We start from the raw sequence: 23,433 nt of genomic DNA, 5'->3' as shown, positions 1-23,433 counted from the left end.
TATTTCAACAACACACGGAGCAAGAGAAACATCGAATCGCGATTTTCCGTCACCGTACTTTCGCTTAGGGTAGTTCATACACGAAACGATTTTCTTAAGAAAGTCTTGAAATTCACTCAAAGTTTAAATGAATCGACTGACACGCATGTCAAATTTTAAAAGGTTCGTCTTCTTGATTATTCCGACATTAATTTAGAGCGATCATATCTTTAATCAGACACCCATAAAGTGCGATCCTTCGGCCATGATTTACCATGAAAGAGCCAAAAAAGTGCTGGAAATGATTGTAAAAAAAGATCGATGCGAAAAAATGATGAATCACGAAGAAATTGGCCAAAAACCAGGCCATCGCTTTTCATAACTTTTTTTCAAAATCGCATAAACATAAAAAAGAGAAACGATAAATAAGGAGAAAGAAAAAACGATAACGGGGGTACGATGAATACGTATCGAGGGCGCGGGGACTGCACGAGCCTCTCGGCAAGCAGTGATGATACATGCAAGCGTGTCATGCACCTTTTGTCCTTTAACGACAACGACGATCCATACATTTATGGATGCACCGCGAGCATGCATCAATGTATGAGTATGATAACCAACGGTGCAAATATAATGCACCATTGGCTATACGTGTATGATCGGGGAGTGAAGAGACACATGGAAGACATTGCTATCTGCACACGTGACTCGCACGTTCGTACTTTTACAATGTAACTGTATGTGCATCTTCTTATTTATACTTGGTAAGGATATTTGCCACGCTGCTTAGATTCTCGATCATTGTTGAGCGCACACGCGAAGCTCATTTAGCATGTTTTTATGTCGTGCACACGCAGATATGTAAAAACTTCAAAAATCCTCAACGTTTTTTTGACTATCGCTCAATTTCACTTTGTGTCGGTGCAGTTTAATGCACAATTTTTTCATTTTCGTTTTTCTTTTTCAACTTTTTCTTCACACTGATCAAGCATTTTCATTTGGTAGCCAGTGAGTCGAAATTAAAAACTTTTGCGACTGTGCCTCACTCTGCTGAGTGTCTTCAGAATGGTTGACCTCGAAAGTTCAACCTCCTCCTTTCGATATATTTTCACCAATTGTAGAAGCTTCCTCCAAAACGCGACGCTGCGGAGTCCGATGCAATAAACAAACATTTTTAATTCTCCCATTGTTTTTTCCCACTCTCTAATTTGGAATTCGTAGTTTTTTAACCCACACAAATGATTCGGGAAATGAGAAAATTTTGGGGAATTGAAAATGTGTTTTTTTTTCTATTTCTTATTTATTCCCTCAGGGCTTGAAAGTTTTTCATTCCATTTTTTTTCTCGTCAATGTCTTTTAGTTTCATCGCGTCCATTATCGGATGAACTTGCTTTATAATAATTAACGACTAATTGGAATTCGAACTCATTTTTCTTAGAATCTGAGTCTTGGCTCAGTTTGGACCTCACGTGCTTTTATGTTTGCCAAAAAAATTCAATAAAAAAAGGGAAAAATGAATAAATTAACCCAGACACTCGACATCACGGCTCGTTCCTCGTATTCCAAACGAATTGCGTATTAATTGAGCCTCAAACACGCTGATCGATAATTTCATGAAAAAAAAAAAAAAAAAAAACATGGAAATTCTCATATTTCCATCCTCAACTCTACGGTGACTCTCACTTTTCATCGGTCTGGCACTTGTCACGGGAGTGACGAACCGGACGTGTGGAAAAACACTCGTCCCACTATTTTCAGGGGCTGCACTCGAGTTTTTCTTCGAGTGGGCACTTTGTATCGGGAAGATGCGTGCCTTGCACCCTCTCGAGGCCATCTGGACAGTAGACTGCCGCGCTCGCAGCCGACCTGTTTCGTGCACATGCGCGCGTACACGTGTGCGAACGTATTCTCATATTTGAGCTCATTTCGAGTCCTGTGAAAAAAATGGTCGCGCGATAATTTGCTCCTTCTCATGGCCTACCGTTAAGGGGATCATTATATAGTTTTGATGAGAAGATCCTGCTCTCGAGATCTCTCCTCGCGAGGGAAAGCGTACGAGATTATTTGTTTAGGAAGTGAGAAACCGGAAGTCTCTGCTTGAGACGACGATCTCGTACTCGAGTGTCGATACACGGAGAGGGACGCAGTTATCTTCAAATGAAAAATAACCGAAAATACTTGTTCATTCGTTGTCAAAAGGATCAATTAAAAATGAGCGTCATTTCCTGCAACATTTCGTATGAAGAAATTGAAATGTTTATCGGGCGTTGAAGTGACTTCGAAACGAATATTCTTCGTAGTGGAGCGAGTAATGATTGAATGAAATACTAAAACCGCGAATTCGAATCGAGTGGAAATCGCTGATTGCGTCGCTTCCTCTTCGATCGGAATGAATAAATTTCGAAAATGTTTTCTATCAATCATGCAAATCCATTCACGCTGATTGTTAAAACAATTGAATTTCGAAAATCCTTCGGATTTATGAAGGAACGAGAAAGCAGCATGACTTCTGGCTTAAATTCATCAAAAGTCCATTATCAGAATGCCGGAGAGAGAGAAAGAGAGAGAGAGAGAGAATTTCGCAGTTGAGCAATTATCGAAGGCTATTCGAGGCCTGCTTTTTACGTAACGAGTCGACAAGTGAGCGAGATATCGTGAAAATCAATTCCTTCGTTATCTTTCATCCAATGAAATTTCGTATGATTCAATCCGGAGATCGCGACATTCTGGTTAATTAAAAAGAAACTGATAAAAGAATTTGTGATTTCCGGGTACGCGCGTCATTCCAATCGAGTCGCGATCGACGAGAGGGAGAGAAACTTGAATCTAGAACGTTTGCAGCATCATCGATCACAATCTATCGAACGAAAGATGAAAAATATCGAATCATTGCTCTCGTAACTGATTAAATCGAACTGGGTCGTTCCGATGATAATAATTGATGAGCGGCCACGCACGGACTTGGCCGGATCGCTCCAATGCTTATTCCCCGTCGATCAAAACATCAACAAACTTCTCGACTAAACTTTTAAACGAAAACTCAAAACGCGCTCGCGATCGTTTGAAAAGTATTTGTGCCTTAATAAAAGCAAATAAACGTGCACAAATCGGGGGCTTCGAATCTTTTCCGGGTTCTTCTCGGGAACTCTTCGTCGCCTCTTATCATTTTGCTTAAAAAAATACGCTCACACACACGCACGTGAGAAACGTTACGTCACGATTCTCACGAGACCGAATTGGAGGGGAAAAAAAAACCACAGGCGTTGGCAGAGTATAAATCACGAATTGGGTCGTCACCGCGGCATCGAGAGACACGAGATTACGAAGTTTCCTTGTACGATTATCTCTCACTCTTTCTCAAATCCGTTTCCTTTTCTCTTCTACCGTTCCCACTAAAGTACTCGTTTCGATCGTTTTTCCATGCACACATAATGCGACAGCTTCGTTCCGATTCGCCCCGACTTTTCATTGTGCTCGAGCACAATATTTCGCGTTGCCTTTATGCGCGCGTGACGAGAATGCGCGGTTGAGTATTTCGTAAAAATCCGAAATAATAATGTACGAGCTCGTTGGCTTCAAATTCCAGCGCAGCTTTTTATCGAATTCGACTATAGATTATCGACACTTTCTCCCTCGGTTATACACCAAACTGAATTTTGGATAAAACTCTGTGAGTTTTCGTCCCACCGACTCGTCATGAATAGTTTGCCAGTTTCTTTATCAATTAAAAACCCAGAAATTCGAAGCTCCGCACAAGGTCCGAGGTTACACAGAATTCCAATCGATTCCGCGCCCAGTCCCGAAACCGCGTTTTAACATTTCTCAAAAAAGCTCAACTCGAAAGCGTCGAGTTGCTACGACAAAAAATAAATAATAAAAATAATAATAAAAAAGAAAAAAAAAAAACAGCGAATCGAATAGAACGGCAAATTAATTTGTATCCCTCTTTCCTTTCGCCGTGTCGTTTAAACTCGTATCGCGTCTCGCACATTAAAGTACCAGTGCGACAAATAGTATTTCTATCTATCCATCCTCGCATCGCGTCACGAGTAGAGTCTATTAGCATCGAGCGTGGTTGAGAGCCGGAGGGCCTTGACACAGTGCGTGTCAAGCATTGCATGCTCGATAGCGGAAAGCGCAATCTATTTATCGGGATTTATCGACGATTTCACGCTAACCGTTGATAGGCACGAGAGATATTCAGCGTATGGACATCCACACGTGAAAAATTCAGATGCGAATGGATTTTGAAAATGAGGACGAACGAATGATCGAATGGACGATCGCGATCAAGCGCGTTACGTTCGAGGGATCAATTTTGTTTCTTCATTACGCGGCGCGAATGATTTTTATAATATCGATTCGAAAAGAATTTTTGCTAGGCGTATAATAAATTACGTTTTTCTCGGCCCTTTTTTTGCCCTCGTTCAACGAACTCCCTCAGTTTGTTCCTCCCTCGCTAGCTCTCTCGCCTCATCTTTTCCTGCTCGCTCATTTTCGCGTCACCTTGCGATCTCACTTGCCAAGGTGTGGGATTGGTCACGGGAGATAAAAAACGGTCTAGACGAATCGTAAGGTGGGATTTTCTGGAGGGACTCCGAGAATGGCGAAAGAAGAGTTTCGAGTTTAGGAGAAGAAATATAAGTGTTCGGTTGGAACGCAAGGATTGGCCGGGTCTTCGAGTCGGTTCGGGGCGGAGTTGAAATTCCGAACGGTGAGAAATCAGAAGGCTCAAAAGTCCGAAAATCTAGCTGGGACTCGAAATATATAGATATATCGCACTAGCGCGGTTGTCGGACTTTTGAGCCTTCTGATTTCTCACCGTTCGGAATTTCAACCCCGCCCCGTCGGTTCGATGGATCCGTAACAAAAGATCGTAACTCGCGAATAAGAAACGTTGCTCGTTCTCACTGGAAAATATTTCAATGGAATTTGCACTCGGTTGACGACTCGCTTTAAAACGGAAAATTTCAAAACTCGAATAAAGTAACGACCTCGATCCCCTGGATGGCGACGCGCGCGGGGTTTGTCGCTAAAATAAACGAGTCATCGTTCGATAAGAATATTAAGGATTAAGGTGACCGGTGCCCCCGGCCTCGCGATCCCCCGGTCGTCATCCCTGCCGAGGCACACGCTTAGGAAGTGCCAGCGAGTATGGCAAAACGTCAATGTACAAGCTGGAGCAGGGGGGCGAAGGGGCGACGAAAGAGAGGAGGAAAAAACGCAGCTAACGCGGGCGTTATGACCCACATAACGCGCCAATTACTCGATTGCTTTCCCCATACTCAATAACATACGATAAATAACCTCGTTAAGTCGCCAGAAAGAAATGAAAATTACGAGACACGTTTTCCTTTTTTCCGCCTCTTTTCTTCGTCGTGTAAAACAAAAAGGAAAAAAAATAGAAAACCTCGTCACAAGACCGTTGTTCCTAGCTTCGATGTCGTTTCAACAAAAACATTGGACTGCTGCCACTGCTGCTGCTGCTGCCCGTTCTCGAAGACTCGTAGAAACAAAAAATAGCGTGGACCAAAGTACAAGCGTTGTTTGTTCGATGAAAAAGCTCCGAGCTCCCTTTCTCATCCCTCAGCGTAAACTAAATAATGTAAAAAAATGTATTAGCTCCGAGAAAAAGAAGAGGAAATGAAATAAAAAAGGGTCTGCCCGTTTGATATAATCATTGAAAAACAACAGGGTCGTTATAAAACTCACTTTCTCCCTCTCCGTCTTCGTATTTCTCTAATGACTACCCTCTCGTATTTTCAGTCTCCGACAAAAGTTTGAAGGCTCGTTCGCGCGCTCGCTTTGAAAAAGCTTATTAAGCTTTTTTAACACACGGAGCTTTTTCCTTTCTCCCTCGATTTCTTCTCCCGTCTCCTCTAGCAACGATCGGTTTTTCGCAAAACATTTCGCGCTCCCGCGAGCTTACATCGTGCTCCGTTCCACGTATGACCAAGCCCGCGCGCGTTCGTCCATTTTTCCGTCCGCTTTTATACCTTCGACGTGTATCGTAACTTGCGGATAAAAGTGTCCCTGCACCGCGCGTACAGAGGAAGCTCCGTTGCTCCGTCTATTTTCCGTCAACGCCTCCCGAGAGTTGACCGCAACTCGCTCTCCGTCAGATGGGCAATGAAAAATTTAATCGTCCGATCGAAAATTCCTAAATCACCTCAAAAATGATCATTTTATACTAGTTTTGTAGTAGGCAAATGTCCATAAACGCCGTTTACGAAACAACGGTAATTTACCGCGAAGAGCGAAACAGCGTCGAACTTGCTCGAATTAAAGCTCATACTCGCGAATCGGGATTCGATAGAATATAAAGCAAAAGATAAATTGAGGCATCGATGGAGCCACGCGTCGAATTATTTTACGCTCCAAATGAGCTGTCTCACGAAAATGATATCTCGAGTACGCATCAAAGAGATATCCGCGAAGCCCGCGGTAGGGAATCGGCTCGTTCAGACATGCTAATTCGGTTTGGTAACAGCGGATAGAGAAAACGCGCCCCTCGTCCTCGTCGCGGGCCGTTGGTTCGTCGTCGAGACACATTGCCGGGACGTTAACGTCGACGATCACAATGAGCTTCGATCGCGGGAGGGTATATAAAGCGAAAAAAAAAGTCGGAGTTTCTCGGGCATGCGAGCCTCAGTGGCAGAAGAGCGTAAGGGAGCGTTATTTAGGGAGTGAACCGTCGGGGCAGCGAGGTCCTCCGTGTACTTGGAGCTTCGAGGCTCGAGCAAGTTCGCGTAATTTTCGTACGGCGGGCTTGTCCTCGCGCGCGGCTCTCTCATGCCACTCCGCGTTTTCGCGCGTTCTCTCCTTTTGCTCATCCTCTCTTTCCGCTCATTCGAGCGGCGCTTCGTCAGAGCTTCATGTAATTTTCATGGAAGGAGAAAAAAGAAAGTTGCGAAATGATGGTGAACGAGCCTCGATAAAGTATCGCGCTCGCGTCCTCGACCGTTCGATTCCAATATACCTACATCGCGAATCTATATATTTATACACGCCGAGTTTTTCCAGACCATGACGCGTTGGGGCGCCCCCTCGCCCGACCGACGGCCCGGAACGAGAAAACCATCGGTAAAAAATCCACCGACATTGTCTGCGCGAGGAGAGGAGCCGTGAACGAATTGAAAAATAAAACGACACGCAGACGAGTAAAAACAGCCCTCCCCGGTGCGCGTACCGGCTATTAAATAATAATGAAAATACGGGAGGGGGTAAAAAGAAGGGTTCGGAGGAAAAATTTACCAACGATACATTGTTCCTTTTTTACTTTCCCCGTTCCGTCGTGTTTATCTCTTATTTTATTAAGCGTTTCTCGCAAAGGGTCGTGGCCTGTAAAAGGTCGATACGTTCGAAGGCTTTTTCGCGTTCTTCCCTTCCTTTTGCTCGCTACTTTTTATTTGCGAATACAATGTTTTTTCCTCGATCTTGTATAATGGAGTAAACCCACCCGGTGCTCGCGGGTGCACACACGATCGCGTATTTTACACACTTTGTGTATTAGATCCGCGGAGGGCTGCCGTGCGCCGAGGAGGCTTATACAGTAGCTACCGTTGCGCTCACGCCGCGGTGTCTCGAAGCATCGTCCGCGTGCACACACACACACACACACACACGCGCGCTTGCATTCGTCGTTGCAGGGCTTGTCGACGGGAATTTGTTGGACCCGCCTAATGAAAGGGCTATTGCAACAGTTCCCGCGTGCAATATACATCCTCCGGTCCGCGTATAACTATGTTTAACGCACCGGGGGCCGACGTGCAAAATAAAACGATCGCTGTGCATATCGGCGCAAACCGCGCACGTATATTTACATAAAGGGGGTCCGAAAAGCGAGCTGCGCTCTTCGCTCTTTTTCTCCGCGCAGCTCGAAATTTCGCCGTCACGTTTCTCCGGGAGCTGCGATTAACAACGGAAGCTGATAACCCTTGAGGAGCGAATGAGAAACGTCGACGAAGGGCTGCGCATGGGCGTGGCCGTCCACTCCGAGCAGCTTCGGATTATAGCATCGGGCACTGGCCCAACGGGGTGGTTCTCGCGCGAGCAACTTTTTGGGGACACCCTGCGAAGAAAAATGAGTTTACGGATAGGAAGAGAGAGTTTCACGATTACTACCGCGTCATGGGGAAATGCACGTGAGTCACCCGTTTCCGGCGTTTATTCCCTATAATTTTCCGCAACCGGGTATACGAGCATCGCGATGGGGTATGGTCGGGAGTCTCCTTGCGAGAGTAGCTCGAGCAGAAGAGGGGAACAAACTGGGGAGGGGAAGGAAGCGAGAAAAAAATCAGCGAGCAGCGTTTTGCGCGATATCCTGCTTCGGTGCTAAAAATAACTGGGTGAAAAAATGAAGCCGCTTTGGAACGAAGCGCGAGGGATGCGAGCAGGGAGAAAAGGGATGCGCGCGGAGCACACCGTGTGTATCGCGAGGTATCGACCAGATGCGTTGGAACTATCGAAGCACGAGAGAGAGAGAGAGAGAAAAAAACGTGAAAAATTGAAGAAGCGAAACGTTGCGCAGCCTTCACTTTTCTCTACCGGCGCGTCCATCCTTTTGTTTTTCATTTTTTTCACCTAAAACGCCCCCCGTAACTATTATAATAGCTCAGCCAAGATCTTAAGCCGTTTCTGTCCGTATGTACTTGAGCAAAGTACTCTTTATATTTCATCGAGACGCGCGCGCGCGCGCGCGCGAACGCATCGACGAGAGGAGCCCTCGGAAGACGGGGGAGCTTCGCTCCTCGCGATACGTAACTTTATATTGTCTCAAAAATACGACTCTCACGCGCGGCTTCTCGGCTGTGGAGCAGCAACGCCGAGCAGCGCGCTCCGATCCTCAGTAGAAATTACTGGCACACATGTACACACATTCTCATATACACTCGCGGGAATATGACGTACTCGTATACGTGTACGGCGAAGGAATATGCTCGCAGAAAGCGGATGTGCAGCGTTTTTTGCCAGCCCGACTCCCCCTGCTGCTGCACTGGGAGCGAGCGAAAGACGCGGACGCGGTTAAAGTGTTGGAGCGCGAGAGTGAAAAATGAGTGAGCCTTCAACCCGGCTATGAACCAGAGCCGCGCGCGAACCTGTTCGTAACGAGCCGTTTTATTCCATCTTTCGTATAGACTCTTCGCTCCCTGCTCTTTCACTTATTCTCTTATTCTTACCTTCGCACACAGATATGGACACGCGAGTCGGAAAAGAAGGGAGGACGAAAAAGCGCGAGCGGATAAAATCGCTATTGAGGAACGATGCAACGAGCAAACGCCACTGCGGTTACTCAAATTTCGATAAAAACGAACAACTCGAGCGACTCTGCGGACCCTGTGCATTTTTTCGCACTCGCTCCATCCTCGGGCAGCGTACAGAGTCGACGAGCTCGTGCACGCATCTACGGAGCAACGGATTCGTGAAAAATTTGATAAAACGGCCAAGTAAACTCTCCATTTCGGGGGATAGGAATATGGAAATGTTTCGAAATGTTTACAGGCAGGAGATGAAGGGAGACGAGGGTTGCAACCAAGTGAGGTAGGCCCAGGATTCGCGACAGGGAAGCGTCCTGAGAAAGCGCCTTTTCATCCCCCAGCACATCTGCGCTCCTGTCTCTGTTTTTCATTCCCTCTCTCTCTCTCTCTCTCTCCCGAGTTTCTCCGTTGCCACGGTTTTTTGTCTCCCTTTTCGTTCGAGGAATATATATACGAAAGCCGAGCTTCATCACAGCCCGGGAGTTTCGGGGTTTTTGGCTCGGTGTATGGTAGGGCTAGAAGCCGCGGGGGTTCTTGTACCCGTCGCGCGTCCCAAGGTCGTCTGGTGGGCGGCCCTATCGATTCGGCCCCCGAGGCACCGCGTTTCTACCCTCCCAAACCCGAGATCGCGTACTCACACGAATCCGCGCACCGGAGACGGATGAAAAGGGATGAAAACACGGGCGCGCACACCGCGATGAAACCGAGTCCCGTGCGCATACCGCAGACGCGTATCCTTATTTCGATACTCGCGAATTCTCGTGTATGGGTGAATGAGAAAAAAAGGAGGAATAAAGACACACACGCGCACGCACGCACCGCCTGTCAGATCCGTAGAAGCGATTTATATGCTTTTTATTTTCCTTTTTTCTTTCCGGAGCCCGCCAGACTCGCACTTTTATCGTCACAGACACGATATCGTTGTGCCCTTCGTTGGGGGGGAGCGTAAGAGTTTTCCTCGTGTGGGTGGACGCGTTTGCGTTACGATTCAAGGACGTCCTACCTTTTTCCTTCAGGGTTAACACCTAAGAAATAGCGTCCTTCTTCGACCCTCCTCCCCCGCTATGGAGAAAAAGAAAATCCCTTGGATCTTACTTTTTCAAGCCTCAGGGCTTGAAAATAAGAAAATCCCTCCCCAGGGATTTTCTCGAGACCGTCTTTAAGGGATGGACTTTTATCTGAAATTCTAATCTTGAAATTTCATACTTGTTCATTATTTGTTATAATAGAATTGAACATATTCAGCCTCGTTTCCTTGCCTGCTCCGCGCCCCTCGAAAATCCTCGAGCCTCCCGGATTGAAGGGTTCGCGCGAGGAGCTTTTAATAGGCTGTACACACAAGCAGCTTGTTAATCGACTTGCTCAACGAGCTAGAAATATTTGGACCCTCGTGTCTCGAGAGGAGATACAAGCGGGAGTGATTCAACGAGCTGTCAATAATTCACCGCCGGGTTCAGGGCTCGTTTTCTTCAGCTCTGCTGGCCGGAGAAGCACCTGCCCGTTCTACTTGTTTCTGTACTTTGACCAATGCACGTGACCTCGATTATTAGGTCAGGATGCCCTTTTTTGCAATTTACCTTTCCGATTACCGTTGTCGGACCTTGGGAGAGGGACGAACGCTCGGTTTCCCCAGAAGCCAAATTATTGTCGCTGGAATCGTCTGATTAACGAGAACTCCGAGAATTTCCCTTTTCGTCCTTCTTATACTCTCTTTTGGTACATTAACTCGCGATCGACCAATCTCCCTCGTGAAAATGTCATGAAAAAGCTCAGCCCGCTCTCCGGGCCAGGCGATATTCCCCCAAGATATTAACGAAGAAAATAACGAAGACGCGCGTTAAAAGACTTTTTAAAATCCACCTTCGTTTCTCCCTGGACGAGGGAGATCGCAACCGAAACGATTACTGCTCGGATAAAAGTTTGGGAGGGTGGCTCTTCAGCAGGGGTTGGTCTGGTCAGTGGCCAGACGTTCGCAATTACATTTTCTCGGCTGATCCGTCGGGAACTAGCGCGACAAGCGTATTTTCATCCATTTCTGACTCTCGGCTGGATGCAATGCGAGCATTTTTCGGGACGTAAAATGAACGATTCGGCGGAAGGCTCATCGCGCGATCGGTATTCGTACTAAACGGAGAGTAAGCAAAAGTAAAATTTCCACTGTTCACATCCGATTGAGTTTCCCGAATAGCGGACATCACGTTGGAAGTTCAACGGGGTTGTCTTTCTTGTCTCAAAAGTTCAAACCCTTTTCTCCGATGTTAACGAACTCGTTAAGCATTCCGAGGGGTCTCGTGACCTCGAGCGCGTGTGTCCAGTCGCAGCACCACACGCTAATCGTACGACGAAAAAACAATGGGATTAAAATTTACGCGGTTTCGGACAACGAGGAAAAAAGGAGAGACTCGAGACTGATCGCTGGAACGCGCGCACCACATCCGGATACTTCGCTACAAAATTAGTGTCTGCAAAAACCCAGACGCCGAGCGCGATTTTTTACTTTCTTACTCCCTCGCGCTCGTCGTGCTTTCCCTTTCGTAGCAATTTCTCAGTTACTCCAAACCGCTGAACAACGAACGGAGGGTAGGAAAAGCGAAGGAGCGAACGGAAACGGAGAGCACCAAAAAGTACCGGCATTTTCACTGGGGACGAAAAATTGGAGGAATGTTGAAAGAAAAAAGAAAAAAATTTGAAGCACCGGCGAGGAGGGGCGCTACGAAAGGCGGAGGATTTAAAATATACGGAGAAAAATAGGAGGAACGACAAACCCAAACAAACCAAATTGTTGTAGAACGGTCGATATTTTGAAATTTCAAAAGGTGCAGTAATATCACATTGGAGATAAATAAGTTATTAAAAATCTTATTTCCGATCGGCCATTTAGTAGATTACGTGTTTAATCGAATATTCCTTCTTTGTATTCGTATTTACTCAAAAATATACATTTCGATGGTCTTCATTTCGAATGCAATTTTAACAGACCATAAGAATATCAAAAGTTCATATTTTCTAATTCAAAATGGAGAGTAGTTATTTTATAGATAGCCAAGAAAATAGAGTAGCAAAAAATCAAAAGTGAATTTTTCGAGCCTATAAAACTTGGATATCCAGAATATGACTTGAAAAGGCGAGAATAGCGATATTTTTTTGAGCTCCGCTGCATTTTTAAATTTTGATCGGTTCGACTTTCCAACGTTCCGCCATTTTCGCTTGGTTCGACTTTTTGGTGTTTCAGTATTTCGTCCCCAGTAATATCCGGTCTTTCGTTATTACATTTTCGAAATTGTCAATATTCACAGTATTGTTGATCGTAGTAATTTATGAATCGAAAGAGCAATATAGTTGAATTTTCGGAAAATCAATATTTTAGTCGTCGCTCTACGGACGCGATTGTCACATTCCATTTTCGATGTAAACGTGCCTCAAGCCTCGAAGTTTCTGCTATCATTTATATTCGTCATTCAAAGCTCATCCAGTCGAATTCATCTGCCTCCATATTATAATTCAAAGTTTATAAACTCAAGATTCAGCTGTTCGAAATATCAGTAATTCCAACATTTTATTCGCGTATTTTGCAAGCTCTACACATGCCCCGTCATATCTCGGCTATGGACGTAGAAAAATAGGGGTTGTTGACGTGTTCGCGTGTACGTGAATCCAAGAGTGGGTGGTGCGAATCCGTCTAGACGGTATTCTCGCTCGATTCTGGCTCGCCTAGGGAAAGAGAAGGCGAGAGAGTGCGATAAAGAAGCAGAAAGAGAAAGTTTGTAGAGCGCAGTGTGTTTGGAATCCGGGAGGAGGGTGGCTCGTAAGAGAGGGATGAAAGACACAGCATAACGCGGGAGAAAGTAGCGAGGGCGTCGTCGTCCTTCGTCCTCCCTGTTCTCCCCGTCGATAATGGCGTTCCTCGCGACGCCGGCATCTATACAAATTCACGAGGTGACGCGTACGTGTGCGTTTATAAAACCTCTTAGACAGGCGCGTGTATGCGAAAATGGAGGTTGCGAGGAGGGAGGCGGGAGGCCAGGAGAACAGTGAAAGTCCTGGCGCTCGATAACCCCCGGCGTCAAGGTCACGGTCATGGCCTCCAGTGCTCCTACAGACTCCTATTTTCTTCCTCCTTCCCACCGGCCCACGCTTTCGCCTCGCCCTTTCTTCGTTCTTTCTCGACGAGCCAGCCCCATGTTTTTTTATTCTTTACCTCATTTCTTCGCCAGGGGCGCTTTTCCTCGGCTGCTTTCGACGTCGCAACGTCAAACGGTATAAGCCCCTTCTCTCCGTGTTTTTTTCATCCCTCGCGCAGCGAGGGAGCTCGCGAAAGGGAAACCACCCGACGAGTATCAACGACGGTCGCGCGCGCGACGACGCTATCCTCTCACTTTCTTCCTCCCTCTCACGGTTCTCTCTTTTCTTCGAGGGCTGTGCCAACCCTCGCAGACGATTATCGAAACGATACGGAATTGGCGTCGTCCAACTGGCTCCGCTCGCTTTATTTTCTCAAATACAGTTATACGACGGATGTGGATATTCGATGGAAAGTTGGCAGGGAAAGAAGACTGTTCCGTCCTTTCGTTCGTTCCTTTTTCTCTCTATTCACCGTCTTCTCGTTTTTTCCTCTCGTCTTCGCTCTCTTTTTTATATATGCTTAGCCCCTCGTCTTTTTACTCTTTCCTCTCCGCATCCTTCATCGGGCGCGTATAACTTTCTACGTCTCCAAACTTTTGCGAGGGTTAACGGATGACGGAGAGCGCCGATGTGACCACTCGTTGCCGCGACATCAATTATTATTCCTCCGGTTAGCGACGCAGTGTCGAATCGTCGCAGCGTTTGCTCAACGATTATCGGAGCATCCAATCCCACGGACGTTCGAATCGAAGCAGCTTGAATCGCGTCGGGAGTCCAGAAAAGCTCTCAAATATGCCTTCGGGTTATCGGGAATTTAAAGTCCACCGGTAAAATTGGTGACTGCGACAAAATTGGGAAGAAGTGGGAAGCAGTATTGCGGCTGCCGCGTGAGCGCGTCGAGCGTGCGGAAGATCCATCGACGCTTCTCCCTTTCTCGCTCCACGAGAACTCTCTCACCGGACAAATAAACAACGACCTACACGCTCGCTGCTAAATACAAATATGCAAAAAAGGAGAGCGAAAAAACCCGGAGAAAACCACTGCTGCACGATGCAATCCCATTACGCATGTTGGACAAGATTGCCCGCGAGGTTTTCACGCTCTTTCGTCTCCGAGGAGAATTCAATATTGTGCAATACGAACGGAGAACCGGAGAACACGAGAGACACTGCACGGTTACGTGCACCGCGAGAGACAGAAGGATATTTCAATCGCGGTCACTACCTCTTCCCTTCACATCCAGCCTACATCACATTTTTATAGCAAATTCACGCGTAAGCACGTGCACGTGCAACGCGTAACTCCTTCGCACAACTGCGCGAGACTCTATCGCTGTTAATACGTCTTGTCAAACGCCTGGAATTCCCTTATCGTTGTGCTGCTCGCCAACGTCCATCGCCCCTCCCCTACTTCCCTCTCATTTTGTTATTACATTATGTACGAATGTCTTGGAAAGATTCATCGAGAGCCATTTTCTTGCGGGAGACATTCGTCCACCGCGGTAGGAATGATGATTCTCGTTTGTTCGAATACGAACGTCCCCCGGTTGATCCAATGACTCACGACTTTGTTCAAATCACTCGAAATTGTTGGGAATCTCTCAACTGCGGATCGGCGAAAACGTGATTTTATCGGATCCTAAAAAACTGTGATGGCTCGAGCCCTTTCGGAATTGACGAATTATTTTGCCTTGGAAATGTTTTCATGTTCTTGTCCAACCGAATATTTTGGTGATCTATTTATATAAAATTGACTGTAAAATTATCGTTTTTCGTCGCGCAAATAATGTTAATTACGTGCGTGCCTATTTGTGGAGTAATAAATTCGAAGTAAATTGGCGCGAGCTCGAGTGCAAGCGCAATAGCGAATCGCCGATTGGATGAATAAAAGCTGAGTGGCGAGTGCGACCCCTGGAACGTCGTTGGAAGCGACAAGAGGTTGTGAAAAGGGAATGAAAAAGTGTAAAAAGCTCGAGGTAAGAGTTAAAAGGATAAGCTCAAAGATTTGGGTGTACAGCCTTGACCCCGGAGGATCGATCGGCGGTGTACCCGGCAGTCGCCATGGCTACGAAAGAGCGAGAATCCCTTCGCACACGCACTCGCGCGCACTCACGTACACCGACGAAAGCTCGAGGAGAAAGTGAGAGTCGAAGCCGGGTGACGGGGACCGGAGGAATATTCGGGGTTGATTCTCAGAAGGACGCGAGTCCGGGATTTCAGCCTCGGATTTAAGGGGCCTGGGAAGGAAGGACGTGCGGATACGAAGCCGTCGAACCCTCCCTTTTCCCCCGTTTCCACGCTCTCCTTTCCTCTATTTTTATCTCTCTCTCTCTCTCTTTCTCCGATCCTTTCTCGTCGCAGCGGGCTCGCGGATACCGAAATTTCTATTCCTCCGGGACGTTCCTTCCGAATCTTCGAAAGGATATTCCTTTTTTCGCGTCCTCCACCGTCCTTCGCGTTGCTGGGATAAAAAGTTGTGTGCTCACGAGATATCGCAAGTTCGGCTGTGCTCGGGACGGCCTCAAGGACAGGAAGACGAATAAGGAGGGCCGGATAGAGTGCTTTCCTGCGAGAAGCACGGAGAACGAAGATTGCTATCGCTTGAAAGTGTGCTCGATGCGCGAGAGGAAAAACTCTCGCCGCAATTCCATTTCCCTGAGAATTTTCAAGGAACCACATTTGTCGGATTAACCGCGAGTCTTCGGCGAGCTTTCGAAGGCATTGGTTCGAGTGCGAACGTCGTTGACGAGATTCAGCTCGATAAATTCACCCTTTTTCGAGGCTCGCGCGCACACCAGACAAAAGCCTCGCCGTTTAAAGCACCCAGTTTCACCCAAATTACAATAATTATTCGACTCCCCCGATAAGGTACAACCGGTGTGCGATAACTTTTTTTAATCAAGGGACCTTATTAAAGTGGTCTGGAATAAAGGCACCGAGTCTGCGAACGCGGGCTCCGAGGAAAAGGGGGGGAGGTTCCTTGCGGGCTCCTAAGTTGTAGGGGATGCGGGAGAAAAAAGCGGAGGAGAAAAAGGAGAAAGTATACACGCAGCAGAGAGCGGTAGACATAAATTACCGGGTCTCACAGGTGCCCTCGAAGAAGAAACTTTTTTTTCCACCCTCTCGCCTTTTTCCACTTTTTCCATCGCTCCTTTGAGTCCTCGAGCAATCAGACGTTTCGTTTATACGAGTTTCCCTGTGTAAAACTGCTCTTTGCACTGCGATTTGCTCGTTTTGTAAAACGTATAAAAAATAGCGCAATGCGCTCGGTGCGCGGACAGAGAGAATCGACGTTATTGTCGAGCTTTTCGACTCAACTCTTAACCTGCCTTAACCCGAGGGGCCGGGGAGCCAAAGAAATCGATTTTTTCTCGTCCATCCTCGCGGGTACGTGGACTTAATTGCTGGAGAACGAAAGATATTGGACGCGTGGGAATAAAGTACGACACACTCGACAAGAAAATCCAAAAGTTCTAAACCCCGAGTACCGAGATCGACCTCGCCCTGAATAAGTTTACGCGAGGATCGCGAAAGAAAAACGGCACATCGTTTCCTCCGGTTCCAAGGACTCTCGAAGCTTTAACGAGAACTAGTGCTGAAAAAATCCTCGAAACCGATGAGAAAAGGTCGCCCCTGGAACGCGAGGAAAGTTACGGATTTATGCACCTGACGAATCGCTTGGCAAATCGATTTCCATTTTCCTCGTCTATCTTCAATATATTTATAATATTGTTGCTCGTAATTGTTCAAGACTTATCGAATCTGCGGTGGAGAATGTCACGTCTGCAAGTTTTAAATTCAATAATGTTTAAGGTGCATAAAGGATCGTATTCTATGGATGCTGTCTAAATTGGGTCGATTTTTACTTCCTAATTGAAGATATTATTACTCTAAATTAATGTCAGAGTTATTTATTCGAAATTGTAAATAAATTTTTTCAACTTATCTTTTGGCGAATGAAATTACAAGCCATCAATTTAGCGGGGATCCTTCACTGACTCAACCCAAAATTTCATTCGTCCCTGGCTAAAATACTATAGTTTTTTATGTAAAAAGTCGCATTGGAGAGCGCAAAGGGAAATGGATCAAGAAAAAAGTGCATTACGAATTTCGTTCAATCTTTAATGTAATATTTTTATTACTAGTGAGACAATCGTCTCGATTTTTTTCCGAAACCTTCATTACATACTTCATTGTTATTGTGTACCTTGTTCATAAACTTTGAAAGAAGCGTTTATTCGTTAAAGATTTTTTACGATTAGTCCCTACGACCCTGTGTATTTTTCTTCATATTTAAAGAAGTTTATCTCAATAACCAATAAGACGAACCCTTTAAAATTTGATTTGCGTGTGAGTCGACTTTGAAACTCTGTGTAAATTTCAAGGCTTTCTTAAGAAAATCGTATCGTCCATGAACTATTTTAATGACAAAAAAAATGACAGCTCGAGAAACAAGATAAATATGATTTCGGGCATTTTCACTTTGAGCAAATTATTTGACGTTCGATGTGTATGTTTATGATGTTACATCAGACACCTCGGGTTTAAGAGGTCTGAGTAGGGTAGGTCAGAGAGAGAGAGAGAGGGATTGGGGATTGGAGGATTTATAGTACTGCGTTTGATGAAGTGGAGGGTTGCTCAAAAAATAAGCGAAAATAAAGGCTCCTTTGGGTTTCGTCCTTCGAGATGATCCTGTCGTTACATTTTTCCGACCAAACCCGAATTTACCGTTCGTCCGTATCGTATAGACGGTATCAATAATATAAGATACATTCTAAACGTCGAATGTCTTTCGGTTTTTGAGCCTCGTTTCCACTCAGACCCGGCTTTTTCGTGTCTCATTCATTGACCATTTTTCACACGTTCCCAGCATCTTTATCCTCGTCTGGGATCCCCAAATATTTCTCCATATTTTCTAATAACCCATTTGATCAAAAAATTTTCGTTTCTCGTTTTCACACGTTTTTTTTATAAACCACTTTCGACTTAGGATTTCCCAAACGCGGTCATTTCGCTTCACGCAGCATCGACACACGAATTTGTCCGAAAAAAACCGAGCGACAGAGTCGTTCCAATGATTCACGAATTCCTGGGACGTCGATCAACGAGGGAAAAATGAACGGGAACGTTGTCGAGTTCTTTCACGTATTTCATGACTCAGGAAACTTTAATTTCCATGACAACGAATGACGAGAAAAGTTTGACAGTTTTTGATGAGCTGCAGCTCTGGTTAGGATTATATTGCATTCTGCTAACTAAAAGCACGAACCATTTCCATAAAAAATAATCATAATCCTCGTACCTTTTATTGTAATAAACTTTCTCTCAGTTAGAAATATTTCGTTTCGTTCGAGGCATGAAACAAGCGACAGAATGTAAGTATCAAATGATCGTACGAAGTGTCAATATTGTTTCAATACGATATTGGGGGCAGTCAGAGTAGTGAGTGTGGTGGCAGACCGAGGTAGAAGGAAAATACGTCAAAACGAAGTTTCGAAGTATCACCGAAGAGTACGGTCGAGGTGAAAAGGATCTGGGCTAAATCCGACAGGGTGGCGGGGTAGAGTGAGATCGAGAGTGAAGAGCGGTGCGCGAGAGGGAGGCGAGGAAAGGTCCACTTTTGCGTTCACAGGCACGCCGTTGGCTTCAAGGGCGACCACGCCCTGTCTGCTCTACCACAAGCGTCGCTACACAAATCAACCCCTGGAGGTTGCCCACCCTCGCGGCGGCAGCCCCCCCCCCCCCCCCGCAGGATAAAAACAAGGCTACGAGGCTTTTAAAGCTCCGTGGTAGCTCTCGCGTTGTTTGTCTTTTCTTTTCTCAGGCGAAGGATAAACTAATAGAAGTGCAAAATTATCATGAAAAATTTATGTGGAAAAGTAGAAATGGATTTTTACTCTCCATCGTGTTGTTTTCAGCGAAAAACAATCGCGCGCCGTTTCAAGGCACTTCGACTTCCCCAAATCACTGTTTCATTAGCGTCAACAAATTAACGCCTCGGTACGAAAAAAATACGCCTCTCCACATTTCATGTTAACATGCCAAATGAGAGAGTTCGATGGAAACGTGTTTGAAATCTCTCGAAATGCGCATCATCGGCCCAGTGAGAGTCAGCCATTTGTTAACGTTAACCGCGCGGGGCTGATGTGCACGCGCAAAATTATTAGGACAGCACGCTTGGCTCTTGTTGCTCTTCATCACAATTGTTTCACGCGATATACGCTATGATCTACTTTCGAGTCGTTGCATATATGCATCGGCGAGCTATATATAGAAACAACTTGCAATTGCATTGCACCAAAGTTATATACTAAACTCGTATAGATATATCGCAGCATTTTCTCACCTTAAATATCTCTATAGAGCACTCGTTTTTAACGAGAGTACGTTTACCAGTTATCCTGCTGGGTATAGAGCGTACGCATGTGTATGCTCGCTCGCAACTTCAAGGCCTTGGATGGTCGTTCGCTCAGAACGAGTATAAATGAATAGTGCGGAACTTGCCTCCCTCTCTTCTTCCATTTTCCCTTTTTTCAACTCTTTTTCATGATTTCTTTTCTAGCTTATATTCTCTCGACGATTCTCGAACGTTTGAAAGGAGTTGTTTTTGTGCGCGAGAGGTCGAGAGATTCGATGGATTTAGTGTGCTCGAGCTTTGAACTTATTTTAAAATTGGAATTTCGGTTCCAACGAAATGGAGGAGAAAACATTTGTAATTGAGCAATTTATGCATTCGACGAAGGCGCGGGTTGAAAAACTACGAATTCGGGAGGGCACGAAACTGGAGAACTACTGGAATTGTCGGAGGGTTTTTTAAAATCATTTCGCTGGACTGCGACGTTGCGTCAACTTCAGCGTCGTTAGGAAAAAATGTTTTGAGTTTGAGAACAAAAAATGTCTTGGAATTCTTTCGAAAGTGGCAACGATCTTCGCTCCGTTATCCCCGATAATTGCTCGCCGGGACTCGGGAAATTGTTTGACCGCACTGAATATGTCACGAAGCCAATGGCGCTGTGGATCTGCGTCCACGCACCCCTAAACCGAGAGAACAGGAACGAGGTCACGAGGAAAAATGAGGTTCTCCGTCTCTCGACGGAGCTAGTTCGAGGTGAAAAGCAAATAATAAATAATATCCCAGTGGGAAAAGTCCACAGAGATGTACGTGGCCACCATGACCTCGACAACACACCCCCCGATGCGACGAGAGAGCAGCTCGGCTGCACCGTATTTACGTCAGCGTCACCACCAATTACGCGAGAGGTATAAAAAGAGGCGAAGACGGACTTGTCTTCGGCCATTGAAATGACGTACTCGAGCCACCTCCGACCGCCAATTTAATGGAGCGCGCAGTCCTCCATCATTTTGAGGCTGTGCAAAAAATCGCCATTTCCATTTGTCAAGAGGCTCTGAGAAGGGGGCTCGCGTAGGAGAGGCCGAAAATTTGAGTAATGAAAAATAACGTCAATTGCGAAGTTCTCCTCGGTGAGCTCGGGAAGAAAAAAAAAAAATTCTCAAACATAAGAAGTAACATTTCTATATACGAAATTTATCCTCGCCCAGTAAAGCGTGACGCGGCGCGAATCGGGGATGGTGATCGGCTGAAAAAGAGTTGGCCGATACGTGCGTGTTTGGCCAGAAGTTTCGGGGGCACCTTGGCCGTATTTTTTTATATTTTTTTCGCATGCCCTGCCCTCGAGGGGTTTCTCTGGATCCGTTAGCTCGAAGCGTGGCTTCTCCATCGCACAGTTCTCTGACGAGGGTTTTCCTCGGGACTCCCTCTCCCGCGTGCCCTTCGCCTATGTGCGTAGATGCCTTCTGCGGGAAGGGACGAATGACGAGGGGGGTTGGAAGGACGGGGCTGCTGCGAAGACGGGCCTGCTAATGGCTCGTTCTCCAATATGCTTGTCCCTCGCCATCTCAACGACGAGCCTGTGTGCGTGCGTGTTGAAGAAATTCGTGAGGAGAGGGCGGTGTTTGTCGACGGAAAGGAAGTCTGATGGTTGGGGTAGGACGCGAGCTCGGAAGGTCGTCGGAAGGACGCGACGTTTTCCCTTGCCTCCTCCTTTTCCCTTTTCTGTCTCGCCCTCGGCCTCGCTCCCTTCCCCCACGAATCCTATCTCGAAGCTTCTCCTGGGGTGAGCTTTTCATGATGTGCGGTAGGCGTAGGTCAGCAACCACCTACGCACCACCTCAATCAATAACAACCTCTGACCCCCTTCCTGGGCCTGCTCGCCGGATCACTTTTTTGCCACTCGCGCGTTTACCCTCCTTTCGACTGTGCTCCCGTTTGACGTTCCGCCTGTTTGTCTCTATACGCACATACGCGTACGTGCTAGGACCCCGCGAAAGCCTCGAGGCTTTCTTCAACCGGCGCGCAAACCCGTAGCCGCAAATCCTTTTTTTATCCGCGCGCCCAATTTTTCATTATTCAACGACGTCGGGGTGGACTGCGGGAAAACAATTTTTTTACGGAGTATTCACAATTCCTATGGGGAAGAACAAGTTTTTCGATCACACCGAAAACAAACGCCGGGAGCCCAAACCTCCGTGGGATTGAATTCCACTTTCGGAAGCGACTACCGAATCGCACCAATAAAATAGGCTTTCGATCACTCAAATAATCCCCGCAATTGCCTCGATTCAACGTTTTCTCGATAAATCTCAAAGACTCGTCTCACTTCCGATCGATTATAAAATCCCTTTTTTCTTCGCCTGCTCCAGTTTAACGACTTTTTACACATCAAACATTTAGCAATACCTGATGAAAAATCATGTCAGCTATAAATAGATATCGCTTCGCACATCTGTGTATATAAACGCGAAGATATCGCTTTTGGCCGGAAACGGGATGCATTAGCAACGGAATCGCTTTCGACAAGCTCTCCAAGATTTTTACACTTGTACATATAATCCACGAGCGCTGTACACAGCGATGCATGCACGTGTAATCTCTGCAAGGTATACGAGTGAACGTCGCTCGCTCCGCATAACCGCGCGCGCGATCGTTTTCTCGCGTGAGACTCGCCTGTGCGCATATAATATCCATTCGCGAGAGTCCCATCTGAACGCGCGCCGGTGGAAAACGAGTGAGAGGAGTGCATTAAGGATGTACACTAACGTACAAAAGTATTACATTTTTCCATTCCAGGAGTTGCTTTCATTCAAACTTTAGCCATACTAAAATCAAACTTTTTATTAAGGAGTTGAAAATAACGCGCGCCAAACCAGCTTTGAACTTTGAGCTCGAAATCACACGGAGATAATTAAACGGTAATATTTAAGGTTAAGTTCACTGTTAAATTCACCGGCAAAGAAAAATCTTTAAAAAATTTGTACTGTCAAATTTGGCACTAAAGAATATGTTCACCAAATTTTATTAAATTCTTATCATTTTGAAATTTTTTATGTATTTAACCCAAGACGGTCACATGGGGTGTGATACACCCCAGGCCATTTGTGCACCGAATGTGCACTGGGCATTCAGTGAATTTATTTTTATAACACTATTTCGATGTATTATTATTATTTTTACATTACTTTTTTTTATTTTTTAATAAAGGAATTATCATCTTACATGAAAAATCATTGACATCTTGTACATCATTTTGCCGCTGAAACCCGCATGTTCATAGCGGGGAATAAATATACTTTTTAAAAAAAACCCACAAAAACTATTATTTCTCACCAGAAAGAGAATGCTTTCACAAATCAGACCCTGCTTGAATTTTGTTGATATGTCAAAAAAACAAAAAAAAACAAGAAAATACAGCATTTTTTGTAAAAAAGGGTTTTTTCGCGAATTTTTTTTCTAGAATTTTTTAAACATACTTCAAACTAAAATTTTCGTTCCGTTCTTGGATAGGATAATAGAGAAACGTTTGAAATATGTTCTCAATTTTTGTTGAGCCCCCAAAATAATTCAACGAAATGCTACAGCGCTCTGAAGTGCTTGGGGTGTGACCGTTTTGGGTTACCATGCTAAACCATGCTAAAAACATAAAAAATTTCAAAATGATCAGAATTTTATAAAATTTGGTGAACATATTCTTTAGTGCCAAATTTGACAATACACATTT

At 45.6% G+C, this 23,433-nt stretch overlaps 2 protein-coding genes across 6 annotated transcripts in view; one reads left to right on the top strand and one right to left on the bottom strand.

Annotated features, from left to right (window-relative positions):
• Eip74EF (Ecdysone-induced protein E74) overlaps positions 1–23,433 on the top strand; it is a 180,610-nt gene that overhangs the window by 81,969 nt on the left and 75,208 nt on the right. The window lies entirely within an intron of this gene.
• The window catches only part of Lsm11 (U6 snRNA-associated Sm-like protein LSm11), a 118,699-nt gene that overhangs the window by 34,824 nt on the left and 60,442 nt on the right, over positions 1–23,433 (bottom strand). Inside the window, exon 2 of one of the 2 annotated variants that reach the window (XM_043418724.1) lies at positions 5,390–5,575. The exons of the other annotated variant lie outside the window; for it this stretch is intronic. The gene's annotated coding sequence lies outside the window, so the exon portion shown is untranslated. The remainder of the gene's footprint in view (positions 1–5,389; positions 5,576–23,433) is intronic. 2 annotated transcript variants of the gene reach the window in all.

The sequence above is a fragment of the Venturia canescens genome, chromosome 5 (assembly GCF_019457755.1).
Source record: "Venturia canescens isolate UGA chromosome 5, ASM1945775v1, whole genome shotgun sequence".
NCBI lineage: Eukaryota > Metazoa > Arthropoda > Insecta > Hymenoptera > Ichneumonidae > Venturia > Venturia canescens.
This window is presented reverse-complemented; position numbering and strand designations above follow the sequence as displayed.